General features: G+C 39.1%; 1 non-coding gene and 1 pseudogene across 1 annotated transcript; one reads left to right on the top strand and one right to left on the bottom strand.

The window, feature by feature from the left end:
- Positions 1-7,568: 7,568 nt before the first annotated feature.
- LOC128282953 (small nucleolar RNA R71) lies at positions 7,569-7,675 on the bottom strand. The gene has a single exon (XR_008273301.1). It is a non-coding gene; the product is annotated as a small nucleolar RNA R71 (small nucleolar RNA).
- Positions 7,676-8,291: 616 nt separating this feature from the next.
- LOC128282107 (uncharacterized) lies at positions 8,292-14,224 on the top strand (annotated as a pseudogene).
- Positions 14,225-26,419: the final 12,195 nt, after the last annotated feature.

Below are 26,419 nucleotides of genomic sequence, written 5' to 3'. Positions count from 1 at the left end.
TTACTTCAAGGTTATAGTTCCATATTGTCATCTCCTTCATCACCCAAAAGCCGAAAAAAACCATAGATTTGGGGGCTTATAGCCAAAACTTCAAGAATTTGGGAATCGAGTTCTACCGTCGTTTGATAGATAAATCTACGCTAGATTGCGTGGAGATCAAAAAGGAGTAAGGGGTAAGTTTTCATCATCTCAGATCTGGTCATATTTTACAGAGTTAGGAAAAGCCGAAGTCCCTAAAATCTAGGGAGGCTGTCGATTTGGGCATGTGGCTCAAAGAGTTCTTAACTGACATTTTCTGTCAATGATTAGTGTCTTCTTAAGTGTTGGATTGAAGGCGTGGGTTGTTAGAGCAATCGGATTCGGAGCTAGCTATCGATTTTGGCAAAAAGGTAAGGTTTCAAAGGCTTTTAGGGACATGGTTCGACCATGGATAAGTAGGTTGTGGGTTTAGTGATTATGGTTTGTAAATAAGAACTGTGCTAATCAATTGTAGGACATCGGAAGAGATCTCATGGCGATCGTCATGAATCGGTGTGTCTGAACACCCTTCCTTAGTTCAATTCGGCAAAAGCGAAATGCCGAAATTCCAACATTTCATAGGCTTGTGAGTATGCGAATGCTCTCAAGACATAGAGTAATTGTTAGATCTAGCACCGCAAAGTGGTAGGTAAGTTCGTGTGACATTTTAGCGTACTTCGGAAAAAGGGGCCAGATGGGCCAAAACTGGGCCTAATGGGCTTACGGACCAATATGGGTAAGAGATGGGCAAAGTAGCATGTTAGTTAGATGGTAAAACCAAATTGCATAAAACGGCTAAAAATTTCTGAAATAACGTGTGTAGTTGCGTAAGTACGAAATTACCCCTAAAGAGCATAATTACCGAAATACCCCTAGGGTTTAAATTGGCTAAACTGCATGATTGATTAATACTGTATTGTACATGATATGCTTTATTAATATCTGTTGCATGGGATTAGGTTATTGATGGAGGAAGTATTGAAAGTGGTTCATCCACGTCTTGGAGGCTTTGCCTCAACTTCTCGATATTTGAGCGGCGTTCTTTAACTGTGGAGTGTGTAATTTGGGTGGGTTGAGATATTCCCCACATGGAGTGTAGAAATTTGATGCAGGCGGTGTAGCGGTTGGTGGGTTGAGTAGTCTCCCAGTTGGGCTTGCATCCATTACTACTATTGTTACCTATATTCTTGAACTGGGCCTATGGGCCACACTGTTATGTTAAAAGGGCTAAGGCCTTGCTCTCAGATACGAAAAGGGCTTGGTCCACGTGTCTTTATTATCTAAATAGGGCTTAGGCCCGATGGGCTCGAGCTGATTTGGGCTTTGGATGGGTTTCAGATACACTGAGTTTTCCCAAACTCATCCCTTCCTCTTCCATCCTTGCGGTGAGCCCTAGTTGGTGGACTTGGAGTCAAGGGATTCAGAGTGGCCATGAAGATTGATTGCCGATTTTAAATAAGTTTAGCATTTAATTTGGATTATTTTATTATGCTTAAAGTTGTAATAAGGTCGCTCTTTTAATTAATTTTATTTTGGGGATTATTAAACTGGTTAGCACTAGGGTTCGTTTATAAAAACTACTTGTTTTTAAAAGATCACGATGACGCGCAAAGTTTCCGCAAAGTAAATGTTTTCCAAGAAAATAAATATTTTAAGCCAACGTTTTTCAACCTTAATCATTTTCTTAAGATGGACATAATCAAACGGTTTTCTCAAAATTATATGAGATGTTAGAGTGTGGCAATGGCGGTGTGCATGTCTAGGATTGGATCTGAAGGGAGCTTGGTACTTAAGCAGTCCGACGGACTCACCTCCTCTTTTTCCTGGTTTCCTACCTGGTGCACGGCTTCCGTTCACTTTAACCTACTTTTAAAAGTGTCTTTTACAACACCAACTAAATTTTTCCAAACTAAGTAATACGGAATGTTTTGAACGCTTCGATGTGGCGCATCAGATCCGGTGATAACGTCTAGGCCGGGTTTGGGGTGTTACATGTCAAGTAGCTAAACAACCAAAATTAAGGGTCTTTAAAGAGCAAATAGACCTTTATTAATGGCATGGCCGACCATAGGGACAAGGAAAATAAAAAAAGTCAAAATTAGGTCAAATTTGGTGACCAATTTGACTAGAATGAAATAAAATAAGGAAAAGCTATCATCTTTTTCCTCTTCTTCTCTTCTCCACCAAAATTTTCAGCAAGAAAGGGGTCTTGAAAGCTTGAAATTTTCAGCCATTAAGTTCTCTTGTAAGTAAGTGATCTTGATGACTTTTCTTGATAATTTTTGTACTTTTGGGACCCTTGTAGCATAATCTAGCTGGTGAGAGGACTATTTTGCAAAATGGTTGAAAGTCTAGGGTTTTTCCATGAGAGTATTCATGTTGTATGCTGAATTTTTATGGAAGAAAATGAATCTTGGTTGTTAAACAAACAACTTTTGTGAAGTAGTTTTCATGGAAACTCTAGCTAAGGACCATTTTGCATAAGTTATAAATTATATGGTAAATGTGTGAAATAAAGGTAATTGTGGGCTACTTCTAGTATAAAAAGAATTCGACTAGGCTTGGTTAGTGAGAAAATTCGATAAAAATCGATTTATGAGCCTAGGGGTAAAATAGTAATTTTGTGAAAGTCTAGGAGCAAAATCTTATTTTGCCAAAATATGAATTATAAAATGCATTGATTAATATGATGATTAAATTAGTGAATTTGTATCATTTTAGATCAAGAAATATAAAATTCGGGCCATGTCCGGGGGAAGGCTAAGCAAATAGGTTAAATCCAACTAGTCACACACTTTTTGTATACCGAGGTAAGTTGTACGTAAGTAAGATAACTTTATCATTATTATGTGTTGAATGATCAATTTTGCATAATATGGTTGAATATGATTATGAATAATGCGTGATGAAATTAATGTGGTAAATTCCCGGTTGAGCCTAGGAATAGATTGGATATCCATGCCATGACATTTGGGTGATATGTGCGCTAGTGTAGGACCATGTCTGGGACATGGCATCGGCCATGATATGAGAGCCTGTGTAAGACCATGTTTGGAACATGGCATCGGTAAGGTAATGAGAGGCAGTGTAAGACCATGTCAGGAACATGGCATCTGCATTGATATGTGCACTAGTGTAAGACCATGTCTGAGACATGCATTGGCCTTAAGACGAGAGCTAGTGTAAGTCATGTCTGGGATATGGCATCAGTCTCGACAAGTGAGCTAGTGTAAGACCATGTTTGGAACATGGCATCGGTAATTCACCCTCTTGTGTAATGCTTGTCAGATATCATTTAGTATTCCAAATGGTTTCACGGGTTATTTTAAAACTTATGACAATGATAAGGAATGCTATAATCATGTTGTGAGTGGTATAGATTCTTATTTGAAACTCATGAGATATGAGTCTAGTTATGATGTCTTAATGGTAAGAATAACATGAGTAAGTTCTACCTATGAAAATGATTTTGAAATCTTTGGCTTATATTTGTGATGTATAAGTACGTAGTGATATCTACCTTTGTGCACTCAAGAATGTTGTGTTGATTTATTATATGATATGTGTTTTAAATATACATGGTTGACGTTGTTATTTATTTACATGCAACTTATTAAGCTTTATGCTTACCCCCTCTCCTTTCCATTTTCTTATAGTGCCGCCAAGCTAGTATCAGGGATCAAGGGACGTCGGAGGCACTGATCAGACTATCACCTGAAGCTTTGGTATAGCTAGTTTAATATTTTGATTTTGGCATGTATAGGTACTTGAATCTTTTGTTTAGTGTCTTGTTAGTTTAGCGACAAGAGTTGGCTCACATGATGGATGTGATTTTCATTTTGTATAGGCCATTAATGTTGGCTAATATTGATTATTATTAAATGCAATTGAAGCAAATTTCTCATGGTTGTGGTTATTTTGGTTATATGTGTTATGCTTGGATTGGTTTCGGTTGATGTTGTGTAGGTTGGTACAAGTAAGGGTGGCAAAAAGGATTGGTACATAGCCTTGTTTTTGTCCATACAGGCAGACACACGGGCATGTGTCTAGACAGTTTGCCCCACGGGCATATAGTCCGGCCGTGTGTCCCCTGCACCTCAATTTTATAAGTCAGTATGTATGGTAGTAAACACACAGGTAGAGACACAACTATGTGTCTCAACCGTGTGGAGGACATGGCCTAACACACGGGTGTGTGCCCTTAATTGGTTGATGACATCAAAAACAGAATGCCAAGGTTTTTGTACACTGGTTGAGACACGGGCGTGTCATGACCGTATGAGGGACACTGGTCATGAACACGGACGTGTGTCAAGCTGTGTGAAAACTCCTGTAGGTTCAAATCAAAAAATAAATCCACATGGGTTATGGACACGGGTGTGTCCAGATATCCCTAGGCCGTGTGAGCTACACGGGCCTTCAGCACGATCATGTTAAGACGACACATGGGCGTGTCACTTTTCCACATGGACGTGTGCCCTATTTACCTTGAAATTTTTCAAAGTTTTCTAAACTACTAAGTTAAGTCCTGAATCTTTTTCAAAGCGTGTTTTGGGACACGAAGGCTCATATTAGGGACTTTATGTCCGGTTTTCAAAAGGTTTTAATTTAGATGAAAATTCATGACACGAAAATGTTTGTAAGCATGTGTTTAAGTATGGTAACACCTTGTATCCTATTCTGTCGCTGAACTCGAGTAAGGAGTGTTTCATTTAGTGGTATCAGAGCTATGGTTTAGTCATTTCTCAGACTAACCTAGCATGAGTACGAGTCTAGCTATACATGCCATAAATATATTATGATAGTGTGACGACTCCTGAAAATTTAAATTGTGTTTTCATATAGTAAATGGATTCTGACGGAGCTATGGTGGATGACGTGGAAAGTAATGCGACGACTCCCGCTGAATGGACCGCGCCAGTCGAAAGTGGTCTCGTGACATTGAGTCAGGGTGGAGGGGTGAAAACACAAAAATTTATATACTTTTGCATACCCATTTTTACTTAAATTCATGCAAATCCAGTTAAATTCTTGTCGAAAAATAATTAAATATTATAAAATAATTAAATTGCATTAAAAATATGAACATGGTGAATTTAGTTAATTTTATACTTAATTTTGATTAAATTTTACTATTTTCGACAGATTCGAGCAAAGGGCGAAAATTGACTCGACTGACAATGCTGAAAGCACAAAATCGAGAAAAAATCTGAAGTATCCAGGCACGTTAATTTTCAGCCTAAGACGGTCCAGAAATGTGTATTAATTCATAATTTAATTAATTTTAATTTATTCCCCATTTAATTTGGGTTAAATAAATTATTTTTAATTAATTATGGAGAAAGGGTCCAGTTGAACTGTACCGGTCGAGCCAGATTGAGTGAATCGAACCAGCCACTAAATGGGCAGCCCAGAACCGTCGATATGCTGACTCAAATCAGCATTTTAGCTGATTAAATATGCTTACAAAAAGGCCCTCAAAAGACTTCCAAATTGCATTCACCCTGCATTAAATTATGGCTTTGTAGATTTGCCCCAAGCTTAAAATAGCAAAGTTGAAACTCTCAACTTTGCCATGTGTGTGGCCGGCCAAGGGAGGGCTCTTTGGCTGCTGGAATTTTCTATTTTTAGCAGCAACAATCATCTATAAAAGCCACCCCTTGCTGATCATCCAAAGCACCACTCCACATCATTCTCTCATTCCCTCTCTCACTTTCCTCTCATTTCTTCCATTCCATTCCCTCTTGTTCAAGTGCCGATTTCTTCTCTTTGGAAAGAGGCTCTCATTAGCCATTTGGAGCAGCAATTTAGGTGTTCATAAGCCACCTTGATAGCCAAGGCCAATGAAGAATGAAGAGTGGAGCAACTAATCAAGCCACGGAGAAACACCGGATTTGCTTCTTGTTCCCTATCTCTTTAAATTTTGTTGTTGTTTTGACGAATGTGGTTATGAATATTTATGCTATTGAAATGGTTATTTTAATCAATTCAGATTAAATGATGTTTGTGTTGGGTTGATTATATTCTGCCTGCTTGAATTGTTATAATAATGTTTATACTGTTATAAGCCTCGGTAAGATGCTTGATTAAGTAAAATCATGCCTAAGTTATTCTTGTGTTACGACTGTGAGGTAACTAAGAATTAATTATTTAAATGGATTGCAATAGTAATTAGTTGAGACAATACTTAATCAGTGCATGTTTATTCTTCTAAGGTAGCTGAAGGTTAAATTAGCAATGTATTTGGCGATATTATTGCGTTGCATAACTTGCAAGATTATTGTGATTAAATTGTTTCAAGGTAGGGATATCTTGTTACTTCACAAAGTATTTTATATGCTTATTAGATTTAATTAATCGTTTGAATTGACATAGGGATATGCAAGAGATTGGTTCAATTTAATGAGTATGTATGTGCAATAACATGTTTTGCGTGCTAAAATCTGTTTAGTCGATTGAATTGACATAGAGATATGTCAAGAGATGAATGGATTTTTGTATGTAAATTTGTTCATAAGTTAGCAAATTACCGGGTTCTTTGTGAATTTATTAAATAATAAAGATAAACATGAGTTTAATAATTACGAGATCAAGAAATATAATTAATCCAACACAAGTATGTTACATTGATTAAATCTTATTTGAAATCGTGCACTAGAACTCTGTTGTTTTATTTTAATTATTTACTTAGTTTTTAAATAGTTTTTGACCATCTTTTAAAATCAAATTATTTTTACCTCGCCAAAGTGTTTTACAAATACTTTCATTAATAATTCTTTTTACAGTCCCTGTGGGTACGATAACTCGACATTTACTTGTCACTTTATTACTTGTTGCGATTGTGTACATTTGTACATTTTTTCGTCGTTCCAAGTTTTTGCCGCCGTTGCCGGGGACAGTTTTAAAAAAAGTCATTATTTGTGAATTTGTTAGTCATACATTTTGGTTTATTTTTCTGTTTAATTTTAACTTAATTAATTTTTCTTTGAGAATTTCAGGTGTTTATGAGTATTGACCAGATTATTGACTTACTACCTGTAGACCCTGAGATTGAACGAACTTTCCGACAGCGGAGAAGACAAGTGAACCAGAGAAGGACTGAAGGAATGAATTTCGAGAATATGAATCAAGGAAATGGACCAAACCTTGCTCAAAATCCTATCCTTATTGCTAACAATAGGGATAGAGCCTTAAGAAAATATTATGTGCTAGTATTTAACTATCTTAATCCGTGCATTAGGAGACCTGAAATCGAGGTACAACAATTCGAGCTGAAGCCAGTCATGTTCCAGATGCTTCAGACAATAGGCCAATTCAGTGGAATGCCTACAGAAGATCCTCATCTTTATTTAAGATTATTTATAGAGGTGAGCGACTCTTTCAAATTAGCTGGAGTTTCCGAAGATGCATTACGATTGAAGTTGTTCCCGTACTCACTAAGGGACAGAGCTCGAGCCTGGTTGAATTCATTGCCACCAAACTTAATTTCTACATGGCAAGAGTTAGCTGAAAGATTTCTCATGAAGTATTTCCCGCCTAGTAAGAATGCTAAGTTGAGGAACGAGATTACTGCTTTCCAACAAATGGATGATGAATCCTTGTATGAGGCATGGGAACGAAACAAAGAACTACTAAGGAAATGCCCTCATCACGGAATCTCACACTGCATCCAACTTGAGACATTTTATAATGGTCTCAATGCTCACAAGAGGATGGTAGTGGAAGCTTCTGCTAACGGTGCTCTCCTTTCTAAGTCTTATAATGAGGCTTACGAAATCATCAAGAGGATTGCCAGTAACAATTATCAATGGCCGACCAATCGATCCACGTCAAGAAGATGAGTCGTTGGAATACATGAAGTGGACGCTCTCACTTCACCTACATCTCAAGTATCTTTAATTTCCTCAATGCTTAAGAATCTTACTACTAATGGGTCTAATAGTTTTGCAGCCCAACCACCTCACCAATTTGAGAGTATAGCCTGTGTTTATTGTGGGGAAAGACATTTGTTCGAAGAATGTCCATCAAACCCCGAATCCATATATTACATGGGTAACCAGAACCAAAATCGAGGAAGGCAAGGATTGCAATCCAACTTCTACAACCTATCGTGGCGAAACCACCTGAATTTTTCCTGAAGTAGCCAAAGGGCTGGAACCAGTAACAACTAGTCCCAACCTAGACCAACTCGGCCGCCTAGTTTTTCCTAACAAGTTCAAAAACGAGCTCAAGCTGAATTATCCAATAGCTTAGAGAGTTTATTGAAGGCATACATGGTGAAGAATGATACCTTAATTCAAAGCCAAGCAGCTACATTGAAGAATCTAGAAAACCAAATGGACCAGCTTGCTATTGAACTCAAGAACCCACCACAAGGTGCTTTACCTAGTGATACGGAGAATCCAAGAAATCTGGGGAAAGAACATTGTAAAGCGTTGACATTGAGGAGCGGAAAGACAGTAGAGCCCAACACTATCGAAGCTGAAAAGTAGCCAGCTGATGCTCAAGACTCAGAGAAAGTTCAACCGAGTGTTGAAATTCCAGTTACACAAGAACCAAAATCTGTAAATCCCGACAAGGTAATTCCAGAACTAGCTAATTCTGATCAACTAACGACTCTGCTAGATGCAAAATTGCCCCATATAACGAATCAACCATTTCTAGTAAAGAAACCTCCACCACCCTACCCTCAAAGACTTCAGAAGCAGAAGCGGGAAATCTAATTCAAGAAATTCCTAGACGTACTCAAGCAACTTCATATCAACATCCCGTTGGTTGAAGCACTTGAACAAATGCTGAATTACGTCAAGTTTATGAAGGATATCCTGTCCAAGAAACGAAGACTTGGAGAAATTGAGATGGTAGCTCTAACGAAGGAATGTAGTGCATATTTTCAATACAAACTACCCCCAAAGCTGAAGGATCCTGGATGTTTTACCATACCTTGCAACATTGGAGCAACATATTGTGGTAAGACATTTTGTGACTTAGGTGCGAGTATTAACTTTATGCCTATGTCAATATTTAGAAAGTTGGGGATAGGTGAAGTTAGACCTACTACGGTTACACTTCAACTAGCAGATCAATCCTTAGCACATCTAGAAGGAAAAATTGAGGACGTATTGGTATGTATAGATAAATTTATCTTTCCTACTAATTTTGTTATCCTAGACTTTGAAGCAGATAAAGAAGTTCTGATTATCCTAGGAAGACCGTTCTTAGCAACCAGAAGGACCCTTATAGATGTGCAGAAGGGCGAGCTTACGATGCGTGTTTAGGATGATCAGGTAACATTTAATGTTTTTAAGTCTATGCGATTTTCTGACACAATTGATGATTGTTCCGTAGTATCCGATTTAGAGGATTTAATAGTGGAAAAAGAGCTCAACTATGTTGAAGATCCATTGGAACAAATTCTGACATCAGATCCTCCAAATGATGAAGAGAAGGATGAATATTTAGCTTTGTTAGAAGCTAATGAAAGGGGGTTTAATCCGCAATCCCGCTTTGAATCTTTGGAGTTAGAGAAAAGGGAGTATGCCCAACCAAAAGTGTCAATTGAGGAGCCACCTAAGTTAGAACTGAAGGTACTACCCTCACATTTGAAATATGTTTATTTAGGTAACGCTTCTACTTTTCCTGTGATTGTTTCAGCAGAATTAACTACTGAGCAAGAAGAGAAACTCATCTTGGTGTTGAAACAATTCGAGAAGGCTATCGGATGGACCATAGCCGATATCCACGATATTAGTCCATCTGTATGTTTGCACAAGATTATCCTAGATGATGGCAAAAAAGGGACGATTGATGGACAACGAAGACTGAACCCCATCATGAAAGACGTGGTGAAAAAGAAGATTATCAAGTGGTTAGATGTGGGTATCATTTATCCCATCTTAGACAGTTCATAGGTAAGTCTGGTCCAATGCGTGCCAAAGAAGAGAGGTATCACAGTCGTAGAGAACGAGAATAACGAGTTCATACCAACTAGAACAATTACGGGATGGAGGATTTGGATCGATTACCGGAAGCTGAACAAGGCGACTAGGAAAGATCATTTTCCTTTACCGTTCTTGGACCAGATGCTGGATAGACTCGCTGGGCGAGACTATTACTATTTTCTCGATGGATACTTGGGATATAATCAGATTACAGTAGCACCATAATATCAGCACAAGACAACTTTCACCTGCCCGTACGGTACATTTGCATTTAGACGCATGCCATTTGGTTTATGTAATGCACCTGCTACATTTCAAAGATGTATGATGTCTATTTTTACTGATATGGTTGAAAAGTACTTGGAAGTTTTTATGGATGACTTTTCAGTGCTCGGAGATACTTACAATGATTGCTTAGCCAATCTAGCTAAGGTACTAAGATGATGCGAAGAAACAAACCTAGTACTTAACTGGGAAAAGTGCCATTTCATGGTACGAGAAGGGATTGTTCTAGGGTATCAGATAACAAGACATGGAATCGAGGTAGATAAAGCAAAGGTAGATATTTTCGAGAAACTCCCACCTCCAACATTTGTAAAGGGTGTTAGGAGCTTCTTGGGTCACGCCGGGTTTTATCAAAGATTTATCAAGGACTTCTCCAAAATTGCTAAACCTTTATGCAAATTATTGGAGAAGGACACGACATTCAAGCTCAATGATGAATGCTTAAAGGCTTTAAAGGATTTGAAGAGTCGATTAGTTACAGCACCCATAATTGTCACACCAGACTGGGATCTACAATTTAAATTAATGTGTGACGCAAGCAATTTCGTGATAGGAACTGTCATAGGCCAACGAAGGAATAAAGTTTTTCATCCTATCTACTATGCAAGCTGGACTCTTACAGGAGCTCAATTGAACTATACGGTAACAGAAAAAGAGTTACTTGCTATTGTATTTGCTTTTGACAAGTTTCGATCTTACCCTGTAGGTACCAAAGTAACTGTTTATACGGACCACTTGGCAATCAAGTACTTACTTGCCAAGAAAGATGCTAAGTCGAGACTAATCCGGTGGGTGCTTCTGCTTCAAGAGTTCAATCTAGAAATTCAAGATTGAAAGGGAGTAGAAAACCAAGTAGCAGATCACTTATCCAGATTGGAGCCTCAAGAAGGGAATTCTCCTATTATACCAATTCAAGAAACGTTTGCAGATGAACACATACTGAAGGTAAGTTATGTCCATAGTACTCCTTGGTTTGCTGATATTGCTAATTATTTAGCTTGTGGTTTGATGCCAATTGATAAGACTTATCAACAAAGGAGAAAGTTTCTTCACGATGTTAAGTACTATTTCTGGGAAGAGCCATATTTGTTTAAAAAGTGTGCATATCAGATGATCAGGAGATGTGTGGCAGAAGATGAAGTACAAAAGATTTTATACCATTGTCACTTAGCTCTGAGTGGGGGACACTTCGGAGGTACTTGTACAGCGGCCAACGAATTGCAAGTCGGATTCTTTTGGCCAACACTATTCAAGGATTCATACGCGTACGTAAAGAATTGTGACCGATGTGAAAGGGTTGGAAATATCACGAACAGAAATAAGATGCCTCGAACAAACATCATTGAGGTAGAATTGTTTGATGTATGGGGTATTGACTTTCTTGGTCCTTTCCCTCTGTCTTTTGGTCACAAGTATATATTGGTAGTAGTAGACTATGTGTCCAAATGGGTCGAGCCTGAAGCTTATCCGAAAAATGATGCTAGGGTTGTAATTAAGTTCTTACAGAAACACGTGTTCACAAGGTTTGGAACCCCAAGAGCTATAAATAGTGATGAAGGGTCCTATTTCGTGAACAAGTGGTTAAGATGGTTATTAGACAAGCACGGAGTGAAATACAAGGTTGCAACAGCTTACCATCCGCAGACGAATGGGCAAGTTGAATTGGAAAATAAGTAAATCAAACGCATACTTGAGAAGGTAGTCTACCCAAACCGACGTGATTGGTCAAAAAGGTTGGATGATCCTTTATGGGCTTACAGAACAGCATACAAGACACCTCTAGGGATGTCACCTTACAGGTTGGTCTTTGGGAAAGCATGTCATCTACTCGTAGAGTTAGAGCACAAGGCTTACTAGGCTCTTCGACAACTCAACTTGGATCCTAAGCTTGCTAAGGAGAAACCGATGCTCCAACTCAATAAGCTAGAGGAACTCCGGCTATTCTCCTACGAAAATGCCAAATTACTCAAGGAAAGGCTTAAGAAATGGCATGACAAGCACATTTGAGTTCGAGAATTTGAAGCAGGTCAGCGAGTTTTGTTATTTAATTCTAGACTAAAATTCTTTCAAGGTAAGTTAAAATCATGTTGGTCCGGTCCATTTACGATCTATCGCGTCTATCCATATGGAGTTATCGAGCTCCAAGGTAAGGGAGGTAATTTTCAAGTTAATGCTCAGCGCCTGAAACACTATTGGGGAGATAAGATTGAACAGAATGAAATTTCGTTCATTTTATCGAATGTTTAAAATTTTCTTATTCTCCGTTTTAATAAAAGATTTAGAGCATATTTTTGGGATTAATATGTTTAAATAAATTTTGTTTAGGAGATTGAAACTTAAGTAGGACCGCTTGTGACCCCTCCAACCTTTCCTAGGAATTGATTTTAACATAATTTTCCTAAAAATTATTCTCTAAATAGAGATTTTAATTTTTGATTTTTCAAATAAAAAGGTCAATTTTGACCCGAGTTTTCAATTGCGACTCAATTTCAAAATTTTCATTAAGTCTAGGGACTTAATTAAAGTATTTTTAAAATTTGGTTGCTCTTTTTGTAAATAATAAAAACTAGATGCCTCTTTTGTAAATATTTCCAAAAGGCTTCTAGAATAAATGTTTTTTAGTTTAAAAATTGATAATTATTAATATATAATTATACCCGTTATAATATATATTAATTATTATCAATTTTAGGATTTTATTTGATAAGTTTTAATAAAGATAATAAGATGATAATCTTTAATAAATAATTATATCTATTATAATTTATATATTAATCTTTATCAACTTAGCATAGAATTAGGATTAATTTTATTTTATCTTTGTTTAAAATAAATTAAATAGCAATTAATAATTTAATATGCTTATATCTAATTATTAATTGTTGTTATCTTCATATAGGATTAGAACTTAGAATTTTTTTTAATTAAATTACTTTCAGAATTCTACTCTAATTCCTATTTCTCGCCCTATAAATACCACCCATCTTCCCATTCAGCTAACACTTAAAACCTGAAGCACTAAAATACCAAAGTGCTAAAACCCTAAGCAACAGCAGCACCGAGCAGTCGGCTCCATCGCACGTACATCTCGCGCACCCAACGCGCGCGTTGCCTCAAGCGGCCCCAGCCTCAGATCGCTCCAGGCTTTCACCCCGCGCGTGGTACCGGCCCTACGCACCATCCTGCGCATGCCCAGGTCCTACTTGCTACCGAACGCCCATGTGTTGATTGCTTCCAGCCTTGCTGCGCATCACTGCTCCCAAACGTACCACGCTCGTAAACCCTAGCTTCTTGTGTGGGATTCCTCTTCTATCCACCCTAAGCCACAAACCCTCCAACTCTTCTTTTTAATTCTTATCTTTTTTATTATAATTAATTTCTAGAGTTCTTATGTTTTTACAAAAAAAAGTGGTAAGACCTAGTCCTCTTAATTTTTTAATTTTTCAATTAATTGAATTATTAATAACTTTTATTAAATTTTATTGAGAAACTAATTTTTCCATCTTATGATCAGGTTAAACATACCTCATAAGAGAACTCGTGCTTCCGCTCAAATTGATGAAACACAAAACAAATTCCACTGTGAAGGCGCCAAAGTGAAATATGAAAGTATCTTCAAAAATCAACAGATGCATCCAGAAAAAGGCTTCACTTTAAAGGAGAGAAACTACCGAGACTTTATGGCACGTATTTGTCAAGTTGCTGAAACCCACAATTGGGAGTTGTTTTGTGAAAAGAGACCTAGTGTGGATGAGGAACTAGTTCGTGAGTTCTATGCAAATTTAACTTCAAGCGAGACGACAGAAGTTCCAGTTCGTGGAATCAAGGTACCGATAAATTCAAATGCTATTAATGAGTTCTTTGAATTACTAGATTTCGAAAACGATGAATACTCCATATTGATGAGCAATATCAAGCCTGAAAATTTGCAAGAAATTTTCGAGGAACTGACAGCTCTAGGTTCTACATGGACTGTGTGAAAACAAGGAATCCACACTTGTCGAAGAGAATATTTGACTCCACTCGCGAAGGTATGGTTTTACTTCATCTGATTCAGCCTTATGCCTAGCTCACATGGGACTACGATCTTATTAGAATGAAAGGTCTTATTGTACTCGATCCTAACTGGTAAGACCATCGATGTGGGGAAGATCATCTTGAGGAAGATACCGAATTGTGCCATTAAACGCTCTGGCCCTGCTCATTTCCCCTTTACAATAACAATTCTATGCTTGAAAGCTGAAATTCTTGTAAATGTAAGGAAGACAGGTATAGCCAAGGCACAATCACGGATTGGGACCTTTACCGAGTAGCTGGAGACTCAGTCCTACAGCAACGAATTGAAGTAAGTGAGGAACCGGAGGACCCTGATGAAGAAGAAGATCCCACGATGAAATCATTCGAAGTCCTTGAAAAAGTAGAATCAGTGGAGCCAGAAGCTGCTGAAACTTCGATGTTTAGAGCTCAACCACCTAGCCTAGACCTTCAAGATGAGCTGTCAAAATTGATGGACTTAATGCAACATATGCAATGGCAGCAACAAGCATACTGGAGATACTCAAAAATAAGGGATGACTCAATGAGAAGTGCTTTTAAAAAAATATACAATGACCAGTTTATTTTTGTGCCTGAGTTTCCAAATTGTATATTTGAACCATGGAGTCCATTATCAAAAAAGGAGCGAAGTGATTCATGCAAAGGTGATAATGATGGAGCAAAAGATGAGTCAAATTCAGAAGGGACTTGTGACAGCCCAAAATTGACCCTAGTCGGAAGGTGGTCTCGGGACCACAAAACCGAGGCATAAAAATAATTAAAAATTTATTTTGATGCCTATAATATGTGTGTGCTCATGTATGACATTTTATGATGATTGATTTAGTGTTATAAGGGTGAATTCCACAAGAAAGGACTTAGTAATGAACTTTGAAAGTATGATAGGAAATGTGTGATGACTAATTAAAGCATGCATGCAAAATAATAGACTTGCATGTCAAATTCCCCTTTATAGGTGGTGGCGGCCATGACAAGGAGGATGGGCTAAACATGTCATGAAACATGTTTTGTTGGTGCATTAGGGTGAAATAATAAACAAAGGTGTATGGGTGATAAAAAATGAAAAAAATGTGTGTGAGTGTGGTAATCCCCCATTGCCGTGAGTTGTAGAGAAGGAAAGAAAAAATTTTGTTCATCCTTTCTTTGAGCAAAAACTAAGGAAGAAGGAGGATTTTGCTTCATGCTTGGTTTGGAAGAGATCTAGAAGGAGATTTGGCTAAGTTTGCATCAAGATTAAGGTATGTATGAGGTTGTGTTAGGAGTTTCATGCATGTTTTGGTTGCTAACTTGATGTGCATGTTAGCCATGGCTCAAATCTTTGTTAAGCCATGGAAATGGTATTTGGCCAAAGTTGTTATGGTGATAAAGCCATTGCATGCTAAGTGTGAAGCTTGATGATGATGCATGCAATGATGGATTGTCTACTCTTGAGTAAGATTTTGAGCTTTCTTTTGTTTTATCATGATTGAAGTTGAAAAGGAGCATGATTGTCATATTCGCCATGATGCATTCATGAGCATGGTTCATGCTTCTTGCATGTTAGTTAAAATTTGTGTTTTGGATGGCTATGGACACCTTGAAATTCGCCATGCTCATATATGTATATATATGTTTGCACATGATGTTTTGGTTATGAAGGAAGTGATGAATAAGTTTGTTTAAAGAAGAAGATGTTGAAGAATAATTGTGAAATTGTAAGCACATTCTGCCTAGCACACATATGAGTGCTTGATGCTATATTGTAAGTTTTGAGCTACAATATGCAAAGCATTAACTAGTAAAATGCATGCTGTTTTTGTGTGGTATTAAGTGCATAATTGGCCTCAACATGGACAAGTATATTCGGCCTTGGGTAGCCTATTGAAGGCCTTAGCTTTTCCTTGATGCTCGAATAAATTGTATTGAATTGCTTGATGTAGTATAAAATGTGCATGACCATTGAGTATTCAAGCTAAAGGGTGGCCATATGACCATTTAAATTCCTTGTCATATTCGCCATAAGCTAGCACAATGAGGTTTTGATAAATTGAATTTGTTTGAATTAGCTCAAGAGCTAAGAGGGCCACAATTGGACAAGGGGAAGGAAAAAGTAATCGAATAGCCGTAAAAGCCGTTCGACAACATCCGAGGTAAGTCCTCAAGAAGTGACCTTACTTGAATTATGTGGAATGAAATATGGATGTATTGATTATTGATTTATGTGTGTATGAGAATTGAATGATACCCGGGCTAAGTCCCGAAGGCGATTATGTTAGTGATTATAATTGTGTTTGAGCCTTAGTAACGAAAATAAATATGTATGTCCAATGATTATTGATGTATGTGTGCATGAGAAATTGATTGATATCCGGGCTAAGCCGAAGACAATTATGCTGGAAATTATAACCGGTTAAGACCGAAGGCAATTGTGCTAGTGGCTACATCCGGCTAAGACCGAAGGCATTCGTATGCGAGTCATTCTATCCGGCTAAGACTCAAGGCATTTGTGCAAATCGTGATATCCGGGTTAAGTCCGTAGGCCTTGGTGCGGGTTACCATAACCGGGCTATGTCCCAAGGCGATTGATCGAGTAGCGACATCCGGTTAAACTCGAAGGTATGTGATTTGAAAATTATAAGCTTGCTGGAAAATTTCAGCTAATGCACTTGTGAAATTTCCCAATGACAAGGTAAGTGCGGTGTGTGCTTTGCTGCGCTAGGAGTAAGGCGTGTGAATATCCGCTCCTATGATGGAACGAGTTATCGGCCTTAATGAAGCCGTTATTTGTGTATGAACATAAGAGTTGGGATGGTGAAGTAAGTATGATTATGTGAATGTGCATTAATGAAATGATGCATTTAACTATGTGAATGTATTGCTGTAATTAGAGTTGATTATATTCCTTGAGACTTACTAAGCATAAAAATGCTTACTCATTTGCTTTGGCTCTCGGTTTTCTAGATTTCGCCGATAGCAATCGGATTCGGGATCGTTGAAGTCGAAGTCATCCACACTATCAAGCCCCCATTTTGGTATAAATTCTTGGTTGAACTTGAAATGGCATGTATAGGACTATCCCTTGTTGGTTTAAATATGTTATGATGTATATGTGTACGGCCATGCGAAAATGGCTCGTAATAGTGAAGTATCAACTTAAACTATTTGCGGTTTGTATATATATATATGGTGTCATGATGTGACTATGAATTGGAAATGGGAATGTTGGTCACATGATCAGCCATTGGCATGGTTAAAATGATCATATGTGGACCTATGTAAGGCAAGACTAGTTGGTTCATGGAGACTACAAAATAGGTAAGACCTACCTTAAAACAGATGCTGCCAGCTGCAGTAACGTGAATGTGAAAAATCACCAAAATTTGTAGGAATGGTATTAAATAGTGAATCAGCTATGTAAATGAACATTGATGAGTCTATTTTCATATGGAAGAAACGAAATGGTCATAGGAGTTACATGTTAAGAGATATTAAAGCTATTGTAAGACAGGGCCAGAACGGTTTCTGGGTTCCCTGTCGCAACTTTAAAATTTACTATAAATTATCCAGAAAGAATTAGGAGACATAGCTTATATGTACAGATTCCATTTTGAGTCTAGTTTCATTAGAAACAAACGGAACCAACATTAAAGCCCTGTACAGAGAGATATTCAAGTTATACCGCGCGAAGGTCAGAGCAGTCGATCCCTGTAACATGGGTGACTTTAACTAATAAACTGTACCAATTGGCCCGACCAAAATTCTAGAAATAAATCCATGGATGGATATATGAGTCTAAATTCAGGAAAATTTACGAAACCAGTTTCGAGTTTTGAAACTCGAGATATGATTTTAAGGCGACAGTGACGCAGTTTTTCCAGCCTGACTGGAAATGTCCAATGGATGGGCAAAACAAGTGAACTTGGCTTGCTAACCCTCGTGTCCGACAACGGCGATGGTCTCGGGTTCGGGTGTTACAATTTTATTGGTATCGAGCCAGGTTTAGTCGATTCTAGGACTACCGTGAGGTGTTTAGGGTCTAGCTATACATGCCATTAAATGATGAATCGATAGTGTGGTGATTTACGACAATTTGACTTTGAGTTTGTTTATAGCAATGGATCCCGATCCCAAGCGAGCAATAGCTGATGATGTGGAGAGTGTGGCGCTGCTCCCGCACAAGGGACAGCGCCGCGGACTCTCAACCTATGGCCAACAATCCGAATGATGAGGCTAGGTAAGCCTTTTATAGTGTGATGAGCGAATGGTTTAATCAATACATTCGAACTAACACTACCGTCCCACAACCTCCATTCCCGACAAATGCAACCCCGCACCTACAATACCTCCGTGAATGACCAAATAAGGTCAAGTAAGCCCCAATCGATAGGATTCAAAACATGGGGCCACTGAATTTAAAGCTACGGATGATGATGATGCCGAGCGAGCTGAATTTTGGTTGGACAACACTATCCGGTGCTCGATGAGCTATCTTGTACACCGATGAGTGCTTAAAGTGTACCATCTCCTTGCTACGTGATTCCACCTACTATTGGTGGAGTACTCGACTTCGTGGTACCTAGAGAGCAAGTGACTTGGGAATTCTTTCAAACCAAGTTCAAAAAAAAAAAGTATATCGATCGAGATTCATCGACCAAAAGCGAAGGAATTTCTTGATCTTAAGCAAGGTTCTATGTCGGTTACCGACTATGAGCGAAAATTTGTGAGGCTTAGCCGATACACGCGAGAATGCATTTCGTCCGAAGCTATTATGTAAACGCTTGAGGATGGGCTGAATGATGATATAAGGATGTTCGTTGGCATTCTCGAAATACGAGAGATCGTAGTACTTGTTGAGCGAGCTTGTAAAGTCGAAGAGCTTAGAAAGGAGAAACAAAAAGCTGATGTGGGAACTGGAGAATTCCGAAAGAGGTCCTCGGAAAGTCTCTTCAACAGCAATCAAGAGATTTGAGATGATGTGAACCGGTCTAGAGGCGCTTTGGGCTTTTCTAGACGAGGACGCGATCGACCCCTGTGACCACACGAGTCACTTGATCGCCATGGGTGGAAATGATCGCCGAGAGAGGCGGAGTGTCAACATTGTGGCAAATGGCATTCGGGAGCTGTTGGTTTCGTGATCGCTCCCGCTATAAGTGTGGATCGGCCGACCACTTTAGGAAGGATTGCCCGAGGATGCTTGAGCAGAATGTGAGTCGAGTGGAAACTCGGGTGCTACCATCGCCGAGGTAGGCCACCTAGAAATATGGGCAATGTCGTTGGCGGTCGAGAGAGGATCTAGAGATGCTACCATCGGATCCGAGGCTCGTGCTCTGCGAGGACTTATGCCATACGCGCCGCGAGGATCTTGCCTCTCCGGATGTCATTACGGTGCTTTCACTCTTTTCAATACTAATGTGATTGCTTTGATTGACCTGGTTCTACTCAATCTTATATATGTGAAACCTTAGCATCCAAAGAAGACTTTGCCTATTGAGTCTCTCGAGTTTGTAATTCGGTGTCAAACCCTTGGGTCATTACGTGCTTGTCAACAAAGTGTGCAAGAAAAGTCCCCTAGTGTTCCGAGGTTCTTGTTTCCGCGGACTTGATGCTTTTGCCGTTCGATGAATTGACGTTATTCTTGGTTTGAATGGGTTGACCATGCGATGCGGTCGTAAATTGCAAAAGCAAGACTATCGATTTGAGGTGCTTGAATAACGAGATAATTCGGGTTAAGTCTACGGACTTAAAGGGTTGCCACCGTAATATCGGCAATGTTGGCCCGAAAATATGTAAGAAAAGAGTGCGAAGCGTACCTTGCGTCGTGCTCGATGACAAGGAATCGAAAAGAAACCCGAATCTGTGCCCGTGGTTTGTGAATACCGGATGTTTTCCTGAAGAATTGCGGGTTTACCACTGTTCGGAAATAGAATTTGGCATCGAATTGGTACCGGTACCACTCCAATTTCGATAGCTCCGTATCGTATGGCACCAACGGAATTAAAGGAGTTGGAAGCTCGGTTGCAAGAATTGGTGGATAGAGGTTTTGCTCGCCGAGTTTTTCGCCTTGGGGTGCGCCGGTGTTGTTCGTGAAAAGAAGGATGGAACCATGCGGTACGTGCATCGATTATCGTCGACTTAATAAAGCGATAATAAAGAACAAATATCCGTTGCCACGTATCGATGACTTGTTCGATCAACTAAAGGGAGCCTCGGTGTTCTCGAAAATAGATTTGAGATCGGGCTATTATCAATTGCGAATCCGAGATTGGACGTACCCAAGACCGCCTTGAGCGAGATATGGTCACTATGAGTTCCTAGTGATGCCGTTTGGGCTCACTAATGCCCTACGGTATTTATGGATTTAATGAATCGGATCTTTAGACCATATTTGGATCGATTCGTAGTCGTGTTCATTGATGACATCTTGGTCTATTCAAGAAATGAGACCGAACATCTTGAACACCGCGGTTAGTCTTTGCAAATTTTACGGGATAAGCAATTATATGCTAAGTTCAAGAAGTGTGAGTTACGGTTAAGAGAGGTTAGCTTCTTGGGTCATGTGGTATCGCATGGTATTCGAGTCGACCGAATAAAAATTCAGCCATACTTAATTGGAAGCCTCAGAAATATTCTTGAGGTTCGAGACTTTTTGGGGCTTGCGGGTTATTACCGACGATTTGTAAAGGCTTCTCAACGATAGCCACGCCGATGACGGCTTACTCCAAAAGGATGTTAAGTTCGAATGGACGGAGAAATGCCAAAAAGTTTCGATCAATGAAAACTTATTTGGTGAAGCCCCAATTCTAGTGCAACCCGAGTCCGAAAGAGCTTGTCATCTATAGCGACGCCTCTCTACTTGGGTTAGGTTGCGTATTAATGCAAGAAGGTCGAGTTGTGGCCTGTCGTCGAGGCAATTAAAGCCACATGAGAAAAATAATCCGACTCATGATCTCGAATTGGCCGCCATCGTATTCGCCTTAAAGATTTGGTGACATTACTTATTTGGTGAAAGGTGCCATGTATACTCGGATCACAAAAGTCTCAAATATTTGATGATCCAAAGAGACTTAAATCTGCGACAAAGACGTTGGCTCGAGCCATTAAAGGATTACGAGCTGGTCATTGACTATCACCCGGAAAGGCGAATGTGGTTGCGGATGCCTTGAGTCGTAAATCATTATTCGCTTCTGAGCGATGAACGTGCACTTGTCTGCTCGATCCGATAGTGTGTTAGTAGCTGAATTGAAAGCCAAACCACTATTGATACATCAAATTCGAGAAGCTCGGAAAGTCGACAACGAGTTGGTGCAAAACGGGTGAGTGTGTTCCAAACAAGGATTCAGAGTTTCAAATCGATGATGACGATTGTTTGAGGTTCAAAAGTCGTCTGTGTGTTCCAAAGAATTGAACTCATTTCGATAATTCAATGAAGCCCATTGTAGCCGAATGGCAATCCACCCGGAGTACGAAGATGTACAATGATTTGAAACGTCGGTTTTGGTGGCATGGTATGAAGCGAGACATCTCCGACTTTGTTTGAGATGTTTAATATGTCAACAAGTGAAAGCGGAACATCGGTGCCTTGAGGATTACTTGACCAATCACGATACCCGAGTGGAAATGGGATCGAGTCACAATGGACTTTGTATCCGGACCGCCATTGTCGCAAGTAAGAAGGATGCGGTTTGGGTCGTGGTAGATCGATTGACTAAGTCATTACTTTGTCCCCGTCGCACGGATTTTTCAATTGACAAATTAGTTTGAATTGTACGTTTCTCAGTTGTGAGATTACACGGGTGCCTATTTCCATCGTGTCGGATAGAGATCCGAGATTTACCTCGTGATTTTGGAAAAAGTTGCAAGAAGCTTTGGGTACCAAGTTGCATTTCAGCACCGCCTTTCACCCCCAAACCGATGGTCAATCCGAGCGGATAATTCGGATACTTGAGGATATGTTAAGATGTTGCGTCCTCGAGTTTAGTGGTTTATGGGAGCGGTATTTGCCATTGATTGAATTCGCCACAACAACGACTTTCAATCAAGTATTAAGATGGCACCCTGAGGCCTTGTGCGGTCGTAAATGCCGTACACCATTGTTTTGGTGAGCTCGGTGAAAGCAAGATTTTCGGGTGGATTTGATTAGGGATGCTTTGAGCGAAGTGAAAGTAATCTGTGAAAGTCTCAAGATAGCCTCCGATCGTTAGAAGTCGCACGCGGACACAAGCGTAAGGATATCGAGTATCGTGGGTGATAAAGTGTTTCTCAAGGTGTCGCCTTGGAAAAAGATACTCGATTCTACCGTAAGGGCAAGTTGAGCCCGAGGTTCGTTGGGCCATATGAGATATCCGGCGAGTCGATCCAGTGGCATATCGTTTGATTTTGCCCCGAACTCGAAAAGGTTCACGATGTCTTTCACGTTTGATGCTTTGACGCTATAGATCCGATCCATCGCACGTGATTAGTCCATCGAAATTGAAATTCAAGCTAATATGAGTTATGAGGAAGAACCGATTCGTATCCTATCACGAGAAGTGAAAGAGTTGTGAAACAAGCGGGTTCCGCTAGTAAAAGTGTTATGGCTCAAGCACGGATAGAAGAAGCTACTTGGGAGACCGAGAACTCTATGAAAGAGCGATATCCAAACCTATTTACGGTAAGATTTTCGGGACGAAAATTTCTTAAGTGGGGAGAGTTGTGACAGCCCAAAATTGACCCTAGTCGGAAGGTGGTCTCGGGACCACAAAACCGAGGCATAAAAATAATTAAAATTTATTTTGATGCCTATAATATGTGTGTGCTCATGTATGACATTTTATGATGATTGATTTAGTGTTATAAGGGTGAATTCCACAAGAAAGGACTTAGTAATGAACTTTGAAAGTATGATAGGGAAATGTGTGATGACTAATTAAAGCATGCATGCAAAATAATGGACTTGCATGTCAAATTCCCCTTTATAGGTGGTGGCGGCCATGACAAGGAGGATGGGCTAAACATGTCATGAAACATGTTTTGTTGGTGCATTAGGGTGAAATAATAAACAAAGGTGTATGGGTGATAAAAAATGAAAAAAAATGTGTGTGAGTGTGGTAATCCCCCATTGCCGTGAGTTGTAGAGAAGGAAAGAAAAAATTTTGTTCATCCTTTCTTTGAGCCAAAACTAAGGAAGAAGGAGGATTTTTGCTTCATGCTTGGTTTGGAAGAGATCTAGAAGGAGATTTGGCTAAGTTTGCATCAAGATTAAGGTATGTATGAGGTTGTGTTAGGAGTTTCATGCATGTTTTGGTTGCTAACTTGATGTGCATGTTAGCCATGGCTCAAATCTTTGTTAAGCCATGGAAATGGTATTTGGCCAAAGTTGTTATGGTGATAAAGCCATTGCATGCTAAGTGTGAAGCTTGATGATGATGCATGCAATGATGGATTTTCTACTCTTGAGTAAGATTTTGAGCTTTCTTTTGTTTTATCATGATTGAAGTTGAAAAGGAGCATGATTGTCATATTCGCCATGATGCATTCATGAGCATGGTTCATGCTTCTTGCATGTTAGTTAAAATTTGTGTTTTGGATGGCTATGGACACCTTGAAATTCGCCATGCTCATATATGTATATATATGTTTGCACATGATGTTTTGGTTATGAAGGAAGTGATGAATAAGTTTGTTTAAAGAAGAAGATGTTGAAGAATAATTGTGAAATTGTAAGCACATTCTGCCTAGCACACATATGAGTGCTTGATGCTATATTGTAAGTTTTGAGCTACAATATGCAAAGCATTAACTAGTAAAATGCATGCTGTTTTTGTGTGGTATTAAGTGCATAATTGGCCTCAACATGGACAAGTATATTCGACCTTGGGTAGCCTATTGAAGGCCTTAGCTTTTCCTTGATGCTCGAATAAATTGTATTGAATTGCTTGATGTAGTATAAAATGTGCATGACCATTGTGTATTCAAGCTAAAGGGTGGCCATATGACCATTTAAATTCCTTGTCATATTCGCCATAAGCTAGCACAATGAGTTTTTGATAAATTGAATTTGTTTGAATTAGCTCAAGAGCTAAGAGGGCCACAATTGGACAAGGGAAGGAAAAAGTAATCGAATAGCCGTAAAAGCCGTTCGACAACATCCGAGGTAAGTCCTCAAGAAGTGACCTTACTTGAATTATGTGGAATGAAATATGGATATATTGATTATTGATTTATGTGTGTATGAGTATTCAATGATACCCGGGCTAAGTCCCAAGGCGATTATGTTAGTGATTATAATTGTGTTTGAGCCTTAGTAACGAAAATAAATATGTATGTCCAATGATTATTGATGTATGTGTGCATGAGAAATTGAATGATATCCGGCTAAGCCGTAAGACAATTATGCTGGAAATTATAACCGGTTAAGACCGAAGGCAATTGTGCTAGTGGCTACATCCGGCTAAGACCAAGGCATTCGTGCGAGTCATTCTATCTGGCTAAGACCAAGGCATTTGTGCAAATCGTGATATCCGGTTAAGTCCGTGAGGCCTTGGTGCGGGTTACCATAACCGGGCTATGTCCCAAGGCGATTGATCGAGTAGCGACATCCGGTTAAACTCAAGGTATGTGATTTGAAAATTATAAGCTTGCTGGAAAATTTCAGCTAATGCACTTGTGAAATTTCCCAATGACAAGGTAAGTGCGGTGTGTGCTTTGCGCGCTAGGAGTAAGAGCGTGAATATCCGCTCCTATGATGGAATGAGTTATCGGCCTTAATGAAGCCGTTATTTGTGTATGAACATAAGAGTTGGGATGGTGAAGTAAGTATGATTATGTGAATGTGCATTAATGAAATGATGCATTTAACTATGTGAATGTATTGCTGTAATTAGAGTTGATTATATTCCTTGAGACTTACTAAGCATAAAAATGCTTACTCCGCCGCTTTGGCTCTCGGTTTTCTAGATTTCGCCGATAGCAATCGGATTCGGGATCGTTGAAGTCGAAGTCATCCACACTATCAAGCCCCCATTTTGGTATAAATTCTTGGTTGAACTTGAAATGGCATGTATAGGACTACCCTTGTTGGTTTAAATATGTTATGATGTATATGTATACGGCCATGCGAAAATGGCTCGTAATAGTGAAGTATCAACTTAAACTATTTGCGGTTTGTATATATATATATGGTGTCATGATGTGACTATGAATTGGAAATGGGAATGTTGGTCACATGATCAGCCATTGGCATGGTTAAAATGATCATATGTGGACCTATGTAAGGCAAGACTAGTTGGTTCATGGAGACTACAAAATAGGTAAGACCTACCTTAAAACAGATGCTGCCAGCTGCAGTAACGTGAATGTGAAAAATCACCAAAATTTGTAGGAATGGTATTAAATAGTGAATCAGCTATGTAAATGAACATTGATGAGTCTATTTTCATATGGAAGAAACGAAATGGTCATAGGAGTTACATGTTAAGAGATATTAAAGCTATTGTAAGACAGGGCCAGAGCGGTTTCTGGGTTCCCTGTCGCAACTTTAAAAATTTACTATAAATTATCCAGAAAGAATTAGGAGACATAGCTTATATGTACAGATTCCATTTTGAGTCTAGTTTCATTAGAAACAAACGGAACCAGCATTAAAGCCCTGTACAGAGAGATATTCAAGTTATACCGCGCGAAGGTCAGAGCAGTCGATCCCTGTAACATGGGTGACTTTAACTAATAAACTGTACCAATTGGCCTGACCAAAAATTCTAGAAAAAAATCCATGGATGGATATATGAGTTTAAATTCAGGGAAAATTTACGAAACCAGTTTCCGAGTTTTGAAACTCGAGATATGATTTTTAAGGCAACAGTGACGCAGTTTTTCCAGCCTGACTGGAAATGTCCAATGGATGGGCAAAACAAGTGAACTTGGCTTGCTAACCCCTCGTGTCCGACACCGGCGATGGTCTCGGGTTTGGGGTGTTACAGGACTGCAAATAAATAAAGGGGGGATCTTGACTTTACTTTATTTCTATTCTTAGGTCATTTTAGGATTAAGTTTACTTAGGAAACTTTTATTTTTTTATTGCATAATAAAACAAGAAAGGAAAATCACTAATAAAATGTGAGCAAGTCACAAAGTATAAAGTGTGGCAATAGATATATACATGT

The sequence above is a fragment of the Gossypium arboreum genome, chromosome 10 (assembly GCF_025698485.1).
Source record: "Gossypium arboreum isolate Shixiya-1 chromosome 10, ASM2569848v2, whole genome shotgun sequence".
Taxonomy (NCBI): Eukaryota; Viridiplantae; Streptophyta; class Magnoliopsida; order Malvales; family Malvaceae; genus Gossypium; species Gossypium arboreum.
The sequence above is the reverse complement of the archived record's forward strand: the minus strand, read 5'-3'. Positions and strand labels throughout refer to the sequence as shown.